Genomic DNA, 13616 nt, shown 5'->3' on the forward strand with positions numbered 1-13616 from the left:
CTTTACTTGAGGAGTTCTTTGATAAGCCACTTGTAAAGTTTCCCATATTTCCTTTGCAGTTGTACAACTTTGAATTCTGCTGTACTCGTCTGGACCCAGTCCACACACAAGCCATTTCTTGGCCTTGGCATTCTTCTCCCATTTCTTCAAATCTTCAGCAGTGCAGTCAGCTCTATCTTTGGCACGTCCACTCCTTCAGCATTCTTCTTTGTAGTTGCTAGAGGACCATCAATGAATATGTCCCAGAGTTCATAGTCTTCTCCTATGATGTGATCTCTCATCATGTTCTTCCGCCAAGAATAGTACTGACCATTAATGAGTGGTGGCCTAGTAGTGGATTGCCCTTCCCAGTTTCCAGGTGGTGCACTCGTTTTGATCTTTTCCTAAGGTGTTAGCCTCTTCAAGGATAACCCGCTCTAATACCAATTGATGTTTTAAACGTTAATGCCACACAAGAGGGGGGGGGGGGGGTGATTTGTGTGGTACCTAATTTTTGCTTAACTACTTTATAGAAGAACTTGGTTCTTCTAGGTGTTCCAACTACTACTGTTTGCGGAATAATAAATACTGAAAGTAAAGAACACAGAGATTTTACGTGGAAAACAGCTGGCTCAAAAGGTGAAAACCACGACCTACTACTCAGTAGGATTTTTCCAAACTTCCACTAAAGTCACAGAGCCAAAACAGCATTTACAAAACTCTTTGTAAACCTAAGGATTAACTCTAATCCCATTGTAGCACACAGCCTCAACTGTTGTGACAACTTCAAGTTAGCTATAACTTAAACACTCTAAGTACCTAATACAATTGCTTCTGCGAAAGCTGAAAGGTACAATTTTAAACCACCTACTACAATTGAACTAGAATAAAAGAAAGACACAATGGAACTGATTCTTCTATCTCGTTCAAGTAGCTTCAGGAGTGCACACTCAAATCTCACATAAATTGCTTGCAAAATTGCCTTGCTCTTTTGCTCTCAATTTAGTTTAACTTCTGCGTTTTTGCAATTCCTGTAAATGAGAACAATCACTGTTATTTAATAGGTTAGTAATCAGAGTTTGATTGGGACTCAATTGCTGCTCTTCTATCGTAGAATAGTTCTCGATGATATCAAACTCTAACACTATCTTTATCCTGGATTGTGTTCTCTTCATATAAGGAGACTTTTCTCTCCTTATCTAATATGCAACCTTTTTGATCAGATCAGGAGATATTGCTGCTTTATCAGTAGGACTTATCTCCTTCACGTGCCTCTCACATGTATAGGTTGATCATGACTGTGCTTCACAGGATGGACCTAGTCCATGACTGAGTTCATTTGTCATTCTTCAAAACTTCACCTGTTCTTGGGCCAACAGGCCGTGATGGTTGCACAAAGGATCAAGTCTCCCCTCAAATACCAAACTTACCCGACACCTCCACTCACATACCAGCCAACCCCAAATTACTAAGCACCCTCACCCTCGTACCAAGCTTCGCCACCAATTTATCAATCATCTCCACCTCCTACATATCAACCTACTTCACCCAGATAATCCCAACCCACTCATGTCTACCAAACCTATAATGCTCAACCATCCCATTATCAATCACCCCCTGCACGCCAATACTTCCCTAGACCTCGACCTAATTTTGATCACAGACCTACAAAATAATTTACCTCCATCGCTGAACCCATCGACCAGCTGTATGAGAGGCTCAAAGCTGCTGGTTATGTCACCCCCATCCATGCTGCAACCCCTGAGAATCCTTCTCAATGGGTTAACCCAAACAATTCCTGTGCATACCACTCCGGCATGAAAGGGCACACCATCGATGAATGTCGCTCTTTGAAAGATAAAATACAGTCTCTGATTGATAACACGATCATCGTGGCAAAGGAACCCGCTCCAAACATCTCCAACAATCCTCTGCCAGACCATAAGGGTGGATGTATCCGCATGATTGAAGTAGAAGATGACTGGGATCCCGAGGGATCAATCGGGTTGATCACAGAAAGTGTTGACCCAATGAAACCGGCAATTACTCTCAAACCAATCTTAGTCCAGATCCAACCGTCTGAAGACGCTGAGGTGAATTTGTCTATACCTCTTGCGTTTGAAGCAGTGCCACCCGCAAAAACACCGGTACCAATTGAGGTTGAATTCGTGTCTCCGGCAAATACACCCGCACCATTTGAGGTTGCAGTCTTGCCACCCAAGGCGCATGTTCCATTCGAAGTGGCAATGTCAACCACGCCACCCTTCTATACATATGCTATACCCTGGGACTATACAGCCGATGCGAGAAGGAAGGGCAAGGTCAGGATTGAAGAAACTGTTGCAGCACAGGGTATGACAAGAACTGGTAGAGTCTATACCCCTGAGCATCTGGCTGAATCAAGCAAGCAGGCCTCCAACCGGCCACACCTCATTGAGACAGGTCCGGACGACCTTTGGAGGAAAATACAGGCCAAAGAATATTCGGTCATCGACCAGTTAAACAAGATGCCAGCACAAATATCCATTCTCTCTTTGCTGCAAAATTCTGAGACGCACAAGAATGCTCTATTGAAGGTGCTGAATGAAACGTATGTACCAAATAACATCACTAGCGGGGAAATGGCTAATATGGTAGGACAAGTTCTGGAAAGCCATAAGATCACCTTTAATGAGGATGAGCTGCCCCCCTGAAGGGCTAGGGCACAACAAAGCACTGCACATCACCGTGCAATGCGAAGATTATTTCATCACCAGGATCCTGATCGATGGAGGTTCTAGTCTTAACATTTGTCTGCTGGTAACACTCAAGACGTTGGGCAAAGGGCTGCATGAGATAAAGGATGGAGCAATCACTATGAAAGCCTTCGATGGTTCTCAGAGATCCAGCATTGGTGAGATTAGTCTATGCCTGCAGATGGGACCAACCTGGTTCGAGGATGATTTCCAGGTAATAGATGTACCAGCGTCTTACAATTTGCTGCTGGGACGTCCATCGATTCATGCTGTTGGGGCCATAGCATCAACGCTGCATCAGGCGGTAAAGTTTTAATGGAATCACCAGGAAGTGATCATTCACGGCGATGGTAGCAACCCTATATACACTCGCCAGACTATTCCGGCGATTGAGGAAAGAAGGAAGCAGGGTGGAGAAACTTACCACCACATTGAACGGGTCAATGCTATCGACAAAGACAAATGGTGGGATAGAAAAATCAAGAGTATACTGAGTTGGAGTGGGTACGAACTTGGCAAAGGGCTCGGCAAGATCCTCCAAGGAATCTCTAAACCCATAAAACTCAAGAAACATGGCACTACCTTCGGTTAGGGATATGAATACACATGGAAAGTATGTTCAGATGAAGAAGAAGCGCTTGCAGCATTGAAGAACTTGTTTCTGGAGGACAGTAATATGGATTGTTGCATTATTCTCGAGGAGGAGGGGGAGGAAGGCCCTTCCATATAGGCTGTGAGCGGAGGGGCACATCTCAAGAATTGGACCATCAGGACAAACGAAGCCCGACGAGCCTCGGGCATTACTATTACTTGTCTTGATGAACCAATGACTGTGACATGCAATGAGACAACGCAACAAACGGACATAGATTCAGAGGAAGACGACGTAACTGATGAGATTGTCAAAGAAGTTGAGAAATTTGAGAATAGACCTAAGTCCAACCTGGACGAGACCGAAATTGTCAACCTGGGAGATGCAGAAAACGTCAAGCAAACGTGAATCAGCATTCATCTATCGCCATCGGAGAAGAAAGAATACACAGAATTTCTTAAGGAGTATGAGGACATATTCACCTGGTCGTATGATGACATGACTGGTCTGAGTACGTCTATTGTGGCTCACAAACTGCCAACCGATCCAATGTGTCCACCGGTAAATCAAAAGCTCAAAAAGATCAAGCCTGATATGAGTTTGAAAATCAAGGAAGAAGTCACCAAGCAGATCAAAGCCAAGGTTCTTAGGGTGGTTGAGTACCCAACATGGTTAGCCAACACTGTGCCAGTGCCGAAGAAGGATGGGAAGGTCAGAGTCTCTGTCGACTAACGGGATCTCAATCGGGCCAGTCCGAAAGACGACTTCCCTTTGCCAAATATACACATCCTGATTGACAATTGCGCCAAGCATGAGCTACAGTCATTCGTAGATTGCTTCGCTGGTTATCATCAGATCTGAATGGATGAGGAAGATGCTAAGAAAACGACTTTTATTGCGCTGTGGGGAGTGTACTGTTACAAGATGATGTCATTCGGCCTGAAGAATGCAGGGGCCACCTACATGAGGGCCATGACTACCATCTTCCGTGATATGATACAGAAGGAGATAGAGGTATATGTAGATGATGTTATTATCAAGTCCAAGAAGGCCACTGACCACATAGAAAATCTGAGGAAGTTCTTCAACAGACTGCGGAGATACAACCTGAAACGAAACTCGCAAAGTGCGCATTTGGGGTTCCTGCTGGGAAATTGCTTAGGTTTATTGTGAGCCGCTGAGGAATAGAACTGGATCCATCGAAGGTCAAAGCCATTCAAGAACTACCACCGCCAAGGAACAAGAAGGATGTGATGAGTTTCTTGGGAAGACTTAACTACATCAGCTGATTCATAGCACAGTCTACAGTTATCTGTGAGCCAATCTTTAAGATGCTAAAGAAGGACACCGCCACCAAATGGACCGATGACTGCCAAAAGGCCTTCGACAAAATCAAGGAGTACCTGTCAACACCACCAGTCTTAGTCCCGCCCGAGCCAGGTAGACCCTTATTACTCTACTTTGCAGTGTTAGATGGAGCTTTCGGCTGTGTCCTGGGCATCACGATAAAATAGGGAGGAAGGAGCAAGCCATTTATTATCTCAGTAAGAAGTTCACCCCGTACGAGGCCCGGTATTATCTATTGGAACGCACTTGTTGTGCTTTGGCTTGGGTAGCTCAGAAGCTGAGACACTACTTCTGCACCTATACTACATATCTCATATCGAGAATGGATCCCTTGAAGTACATCTTTCAAAAACCCATGCCCACTGTCAAGCTAGCCAAGTGGCAAATGCAATTGAGTGAGTTCGACATTGTCTAGGTAACTCAGAAAGCGGTCAAGGGACAGGCACTGGCAGACCACCTTGCTGAAAACCCCGTGGATGGAGAATACCAACCCCTGAAAACGTATTTTCCTGATGAAGAGGTATCATTCATAGGAGAAGACATTGCTGAATCCTATGACGGATGGAGAATGTTCTTTGATAGAGCAACAAACTTCAAAAGAGTTGTCATAGGAGCAGTCCTAATATCAGAAACCGGTCAGCATTATTCGGTGTCTGCCAAACTCAGGTTCCCCTGCACCAATAATATGGCCGAGTATAAAGCCTGCATCTTAGGACTCAAAATGGCTATTGACATGAACGTTCACGAGCTGCTAGTGAATGGAGATTCTGACTTACTTATACATCAGGTACGAGGAGAATGGGCAACCAAGAACTCCAAGATACTCCCGTATCTGCATCACGTACAGGAATTGAGAAAGAGGTTCACCAGACAGAATTCCAACATGTTCCCATAATCCAAGAATGAGTTCGCCGATGCATTGACTACCCTATCATCTATGAGACAGCATCCAGACAAGAATTTTATTGATCCCATTCCGGTGAAAATCCATAATCAACCAGCTTACAGTGCCCATGTTGAAGAGGAAGCAGACGGAAAGCCTTGGTTTCATGATATCAAGGAATATTTGGCAAAAGGAGAGTACTTGGAGCTTGCGAATTCTGCTAAAAAACGCACACTTCGTAGATTGTCCAAAAACTTCTTTCACAACGGAGGATCCTGTATAGGAGGACTCCCAATTTAGGATTATTAAGATGTGTTGACGCAAAAGAAGCATCCGAGCTACTAGAGGAAATTCATGCTGGGACCTGCGGTCTACATATGAACGGTTTTGTCTTAGCAAAGAAGATACTCCGGGGCAGTTGGTGTTAAAGAAATTTTTCCGCATCAAGATGAAGCCAAAGGGAAGTTCTCTCCCAACTGGAAGGGTCCATACATGGTTCACCGGGTTTGGACAGGAGGAGCCCTCATACTTACACAAATGGACGGAGAAGTCTGGCCAAAGCCGATCAATTCAGATGCAGCCAAGCGTTACTGTGTGTAATCTTTATGCTTTCCTTATATGATGTAAATTGAACTATGCCTGACCTGATTCCCGTTTAAGATGGGATACGCAGGTAGCCTTATGGGTTCGGTCACAATTCAATAAAATTTTCATTTCCCCCTGCAATTGGAAACTGGGGCAGAATTTTGAGGAGGACCCTCAAAATTCCGAAGGGATTTCAGCCGATCGCCGCACGAGCAACAGTCAGAAATGTCAACCCATCAAACTGGGGCAGAATTTTGATGAGGACCCTCAAAATTCCGTAGCAAGAGAGGTTGGAATGTCCCGAACTACATCACAATCGTCGGTTCATCTAAATGCTATTTTTTAATTTATGTCATACTTTTACAAAATCATGCATGTTTATTATTGAAACTGCTTTGTTTATCAACGCTACCCCAATGATACAGACGATATCATTAGATCAAAGCCGAACAAGTTGAGCAAAGCTAGCAGGGATACGAACTAACCTCCCCTTTTACAAAACTCACAATTTTTCTTTGGATGCAAGCACTAGGATTGCGAAATCCTTAAACATACTATACGTCCAGGGGACAAACATTATTCTAAGAACCGTTGCACTTGCCAACATTCGCTATCAGCACACACCAGTAATGCTCCATAGTCACAATGCTCCCAAAATAACAATGTCGCAATCTGCTATCAGCTAGGAAAGCTCTACTGTCATTTGTTATTTTATTTCTTGCATAAGGCTACCATTCTGCCTCCCGGGTTAAGCTCTACCTCCATCTGCATCTGCATTGCATAAGGCTACCATTCTGCCTTCCGAGGTTAAGCTCTACCTCCATCTGCATCTGCATTGCATTAGGCTACTATTCTGCCTTCCAATCCGCATAAGGCTACCATTCTGCCTTCCGAGGTTAAGGTCTACCTCCATCCGCATCTGCATTGCATAAGGCTACCATTCTGCCCTCCAATTTGCATAAGGCTACCATTCTGCCTTCCGAGACTAAACATTATCTCCATCTGCATCCGCATTGCATGAGGCTACTATTCTTCCTTCCAATTTGCATATGGCTACCGTTCTGCCTTCCAATCTGCATAAGACTACCGTTCTGCCTTCCGAGGTTAAGCTGTACCTCCATTTGCATTCGCATCTTTACATAAGGTTGCTCTCCTGCCTTTCGAGGCTAAGCTCTGCCTCCAATTTTTCTTTGAAACTAAGCGATATCTCAAGCACTATTTATCTCGCTTTTCTTACGGGCTAAGTTCTGCCCTTCAATTCGCAAGACTAAGCTTTGTCTTCTCCTCATCATACTACTGCATCCTTCGTGGGCTGAAATATCGCCAACTCGTCCAAAGGCATCATTGTTCGGACGCACCATCTTCATGGCCCGAGAACATCATGTCATGGCTTGAGGATCACTTTCAATCTTTTGCATATCATTATTCAAAGGCGTCATGGTTCGGAGGCACCATCCTCATAGCCCGAGAACATCATTTCATGGCCTGCGAATCTTGCATCAAACAATCCATGGCCCAGGACATCATGGTCTGAGGATGCCATTCCTAACCGTCCAAAGACAACATTCATGGTCCGACGGGAATTTGCATCATGTTTAAATTTGTGTATATGCTTGTATTGCTTCTATTTGCAGGTAAGACGGCGAGCAACGGCTATCCCAGCAGGAGCGATCCCGCTCCAGTTTTCCCAGCCATATCAAACCTCACCATTCCCGTAAACGTTCACTGACCCGGCCCTAGATATTGCGTCCGCTCTTGAGATGACTTCACCAGTAAACTTCGCAGATGAATCCAGAACTACACATGGCCTGATTCCTGTAGAACCAGGGATATGTAGGCAGCTGAGAAGCTAGGGTGTGGCCTAATCTCTCAAATCGTTTCGCTCTGTCAAAATTGGCCATCATTTCTTTATTCGAAAATTCTTTCATCCTTCCTGGGTAAAGAGGGGCAGCTGTTAATACCCAATTTTTCCTTATATTTTTAAATATGCAAAAATACCTTCGAAATAGCATATATATGCATGCCCAAGGTTTTTATTATTTTTCCCATAATTTTAAAGGTTTAAATTGATTTATTTTCTCCCTTTTTATCCATAAAATCCCCAATAATTATTTCCAAAATTATTATTTTGATAATTCATCTATTGGATTTCTATATTTATGCCAAAATATGGCTAAGGTAATTTTTATATATTTTTTGCAATTACATTTAGTATTTTTAAAGCTAAATTGCACATAATTGCAATGTTAACCCTTTTAAGATATAATTATATTTTATATGCATAAAATTGGATCATGTATTGTAAATTGCTAATTATGTATCCTAAATCATTTTAGTATTCTAAATTATTTCTCAGAAATTATCTACTATCTTTTATAAATTAAATAGGGAAAAAATGGCTATTTAAATTATAGCCAAATTGGTTTTCAATTATAGCCAAATTAGGACCCCAATTCCCAGCCCAATTTTACAATTAAGACCCGACAAACACCCTATTGACCCATACCCAAACCCGTAACCCAACCTACCCTTTTTAATCTCGACCGTTGATCTCCCAGATCAACAGTCCACGTTATTTCTTTCCATTTTTAATCCAACGACCCCCCAAACCCTACCTCATTCTCTCATTTGCACTGCCCTTGAGTCCATTCCTCTCCAAATTCTCTCTAAGACCTAACTCAAACCCTAATCGTTGTCACCGGCGTGAACCCCTCCTGCGATGTTTCTCCGTCTTCTCCGACCGGGGCTAGTTTTCCACACGCCATGGCTCTTCGATTTCTTGGATCCTTGAGATCTTCTCAAGGGAACCCCAACTGGTTCCCGTTTGGAACTTTGTTTATCAGCCTGTCTCAGGCCATATTCCGTTTGTGAGTAAGAACTTCTTCTTGTTTTATTACGGATCTATGGGTGCTTGACCTATTCTATCATCTCAACTACTTTTTTGAAAAACCCTAGCTTTAAATCCTCCAATCTTATTAGATCTGTTATGGATCTATGTATCTTTAAAGGTTCTCACCTGTTTTCCTCAAAAGATTTCTCTGATTTTAAACGATTTCCTCATTTTCCAGACTAGGGTTTCAAAACCCTTTTGCAAAAAACGATTCCTTTCTAATTATTAGCAATTACTTTGTGATTTTTAACATGTTTAAACATCACTTGAGTCTTTCCTTTTGCTCGATTCATTATCGTTAAGAAACCCTAATACTTCTGGATTCGATTTGAAGTTTGAGTCTGTTTGCGATGTGTTTGCATGTCTCTCATGAACATTCTAGGTTTCATGTATGTTCTATATGCTCTTGCGCTTCCCTCTCTAACCCGTTCTTAGGGTTTCTCTGATTTTATTCAAACATGTTATTTATCGTTTAATAGGTCGGACTATTTGTTTTATTGATTGTTCACATGATAATTTATATTGATTTTTGTGTGATCTACTTAAACCTGTGATATCTCCACGAATCTGTGATTTTGTGTATTTTCCTTGTAATTCTATACTGATTTTCCGAATTGCTTCCTTACTTTTGTGATACTTTCCTTAGATAGTGCTGATTCCCCGTGATTTTCAATGTCATTCGCGATTCTTTGAACTAGCTTTCAGAATTAAAATTGTACTCTACCTTATTTATGTGCACAAATATGTTGTTAGTTATTTAACGTGTACTTTCCTTACTTGAAAATATACTGTACTTAGTCCTTATTACACGGCACATGCCTTATAAGTAATTCTTTTCCCTATTTGATACAACTTGTACCCGTTTGAACTATGACTCCCTAATTGAAGAAAGTCTGGGTCTTTAATTGATTCTGATTTGTATTATTTCTATAATTGTGCTAAGTCAGTACCTATTACCTTATTTTCCTGCCTGTTCTAAAACTATAAATACTCTACCCTCTCTTTAGCATAATAAAACGAACAATTACACTGTTCTGAACTCTCTCTTACACACATACATACTCTCTTGCTTCTCTTGTTGTTTACTTGATACTCAGTCGGCTACAAGCCACAACTGAGTGATTACATTGCTCTACTGCTCTATTGTTCTACTGCTCTACTGCTGTACACACTACTGCTCTACTTCCCTTCATGGTACTGCTCTTCACTCCTCATTCAGCACTTATTCTCTCATTTTTACTAGTATGTTTTCAGTTTAACTTATAGCATCCAAAACAATATGTCTTTATTTGTATTGCACTTCCTTTTGTTTCTCTTATGCTTCTACTTGTGGTTCTGTTGTCTCCCTTGCAATTAGCATGCCTATTTTGCCATGTGATTACCCCTTCCCTGTAATTCAGCATGCCTACTGCTTTCTTACATTTTCTACTACTATTCTGCCCTCCCCCCTTACCCCCAATGCACTATGAGCATGTGTTCGTGACACCTAGTTACTATGTGATCCTGAACCCTTCCCCCTAACCTAATGTGTAACTCTATTTAGCACCCCTTAATCTAATGTTGTTAAGCTCCTGGCATAAACACTTTGTGATAGACTATTGTTGTGGCTATTTAAGTTCTGTAGTACTTCTCTGGTGTTAACCTGTGTGCAAATATGCTTTCATGTATGAAATACTTGTCCCCAATTCCTCCTTTCCCTGTTTTTATTTGAACTATGTATGTTGATTTGGTTTTGAGTTGCTGATTGTCCTGTTTCTTTTCTTCTTCAAACTGGTTTTCATTAGGGCAAACTCTTCTATTATTTTCCAAAACTTATTTCAAACTAATCATTGTAAAAATTGTTTCCAACGCAACTCTTTTAAACCTATGTCAAGCAATCTCACATATGCTCTTAGAAGTCTAGGTTCTGCCCCCTTAATGTGTGACTGCTTAGGGACCCTTATGAGCTCCCTCTGAACTCTGATACATTAAGGCTGGCTCTTCCACACCGCACTTACTCAATTTGGTTATGAATCTGGGTGTGAATACTGTCCGGGATCCCTTAAGATCCTTAGGGAACTCTGACACACCTGGATCATGTGAAATGCTATGGAACAATCTTGGCATTTGAGGTGATTTATTGCATAACTCAGGGAGGAAGTCCTAAACGGGTGCTGAAAACCTGGGCCTTTTTTCGGGCTCTCTATAGTGTAACTTTTATTTCTCTTTTCTACTTATGCAATTCATTTCAGTGTTGGTCTATAATAATTTGTTGTAAACAAGTATTGGGGCTGACTACTGAAAAGGGGAGGGTAGTTATACATGCTATCAACATCAATGGGTAGAAGCCATGTCTTAGGTTTACATTTCCTATGTGTGCATTAGAATCCATGTGTAAGATCAACCCATTCAAAGCATGTCATGCATTAGATACCATGTTCTTAGGTTGGCTGTTTCAGCATCTCATTTGGCATCACTTTACCACTTAGAAATCCTGCTTTAGGATAAATAACAGCATCAACATAAAATTGTTGCTCCTGCACGTCTTGAAATCATGTCGTAACTCTTTGGGGACATTTAGAAATCATGTTTTTGGAATTCTGCAATCATTCTGCATTTTTATATGTGCACGTTAGATACCCTGCTTTAGGATCTCGTTTACACTCACTCAGTCACACCTTGTTAAACTACTGATGCGTGAAAAAGGACATAAAACAATCTCATGATTGACTATCTTGTTTAAGTAACACTGGTCACAATCCCTGCATGTCTTTGCAACATTTAGAACATCATGCTTTAGGTAAAATAACTTCCAAACTGTATTTAATAATTCTGGTAACTACTGCATATGATTTTTACGCTTAGGAAAGTCTTAGGTAAGCAACTTTAAAATAAAACCAGAACTGTCTTTGTGATTAATGTTTAACTATCAGCATGTTAAAATCAGTAGGCAAGCTTAATTAGGACTTCTTCTCTGAGTCATATAATAAATCTGCCTCTGTTATGTTTTAATATCACTTAGATACCATGCTTTAGGATTCTGAGTTCAAATGTGGACCTTATCTGTGTATGAGTCGTGCTGTCTATGTGCATTACTCGTGGAGGTATACCTGAGCCTTCCATCTATTTTCTGTGTTCTCTCCCCTAAATGCAATCCTATGTGTTCTTATTTGTCACCTAGTATTTTACCTTTAAACTTGAGGGTCTACCTAGAACACCCCTTTTATAGGATATGAGTCCTAAATTCCTCCGGAGTGATAGGAAGGGACGGGCAACAACATGCAATAGGGGTCGAGACCAACCCTCGCTTTAATTACCTTCACGGGGCGAGAAAGTGTAGATATGGATATGATGATCGGTGCGCTAATGCCACGCATAGCCCCTTTCCAAAGAGTGATTACCGGGTATTGCATTGATGTGATCCATATTATAAACAAACCTAGGACACTCCTTTACATTCACAAATACGCTTAGATTGTACTTCTTTCCATTAACTGTTCTTCTCAAGCATCTGTGTATTTAAACTAAAATCCCGTACTATTTGAGCCATACTTGTTTATTTGTTAATTGTACAAATTCACACAAAAACTGTCTGGCCGGGAACCACACTAGTGGATCCTGAGGGGTGCCTAGCACCTTCCCTTAGGATAATTTCAAGCCCTTACCCTGTCTTTGGTTATCAAACGTAGTTACAAATGAACCCTATAGGTGCCCTAACGCACCTTAAATCGTTAGGTGGGGACTCTTCAAAAATGCAAACCCCTTTCCCAAAAGGAACGAGTTGTCTCAACCAATATGCCACAAACCCGATTTCGCGAGAAAAAAGGGGGCGCGACACCAGGTTGTGCCTGTCGGACCAGCTCAGGTCCCGGAGAGGTTCATCGCTGTCTGCCTCGAACCTGGGGGCGAGACTGGCACCTGATGCCTCACCTATCCTTGCGTACCAACTTGCGAATAAGGGACTTTGAACATGTAATGTCATACTTTGGCCATGGGCCACATTGCAAGACAATTGCGAAGGCTGACTAAACATCAATATAATGCGGGGCCGACAAGGCCGTCATAACTACTACAGCTGACAAACCAACAAAACATACATACAAGACCTACAAGCCCAACATACTGCACTAACTGACAGGATATGTCTATAAGCCTCTACTGATGGATATACTGTGATCGGAAGAAGGCACCGACCTACTCATAACATATATACATATATAAAAAAGATGAACATAAAGCTCTAGACTCGGCAACTCCAAAGAGCATGGAGCTTACCGATCAAGCTGAACTCGGGCAACACCTAATGAGGAGGTCTACCCGTCTGTCTATCTGAACCTGCAAGCACGAAATGCAGCGCCCCCAGAAAAGGGACGTCAGTACGAAATAACGTACCGAGTATGTAAGACAATATATTGAAAGATGAAACTGAACTGATAATATAATAACTAAAAGCAACTTGGAGTCAAAGATAATCTGAAGATATTCTTACCTGCTGATACTGACTTAACTCTCTCAATATAGTAAGTAAAATAGCTGTCCAGCCTTATATCGCTGGGTATATATATATATATATATATATATATATATATATATATATATATATATATATATATATATATATATATT

The sequence above is a fragment of the Nicotiana attenuata genome, chromosome 3 (assembly GCF_001879085.1).
Source record: "Nicotiana attenuata strain UT chromosome 3, NIATTr2, whole genome shotgun sequence".
NCBI classification, from domain to species: Eukaryota; Viridiplantae; Streptophyta; class Magnoliopsida; order Solanales; family Solanaceae; genus Nicotiana; species Nicotiana attenuata.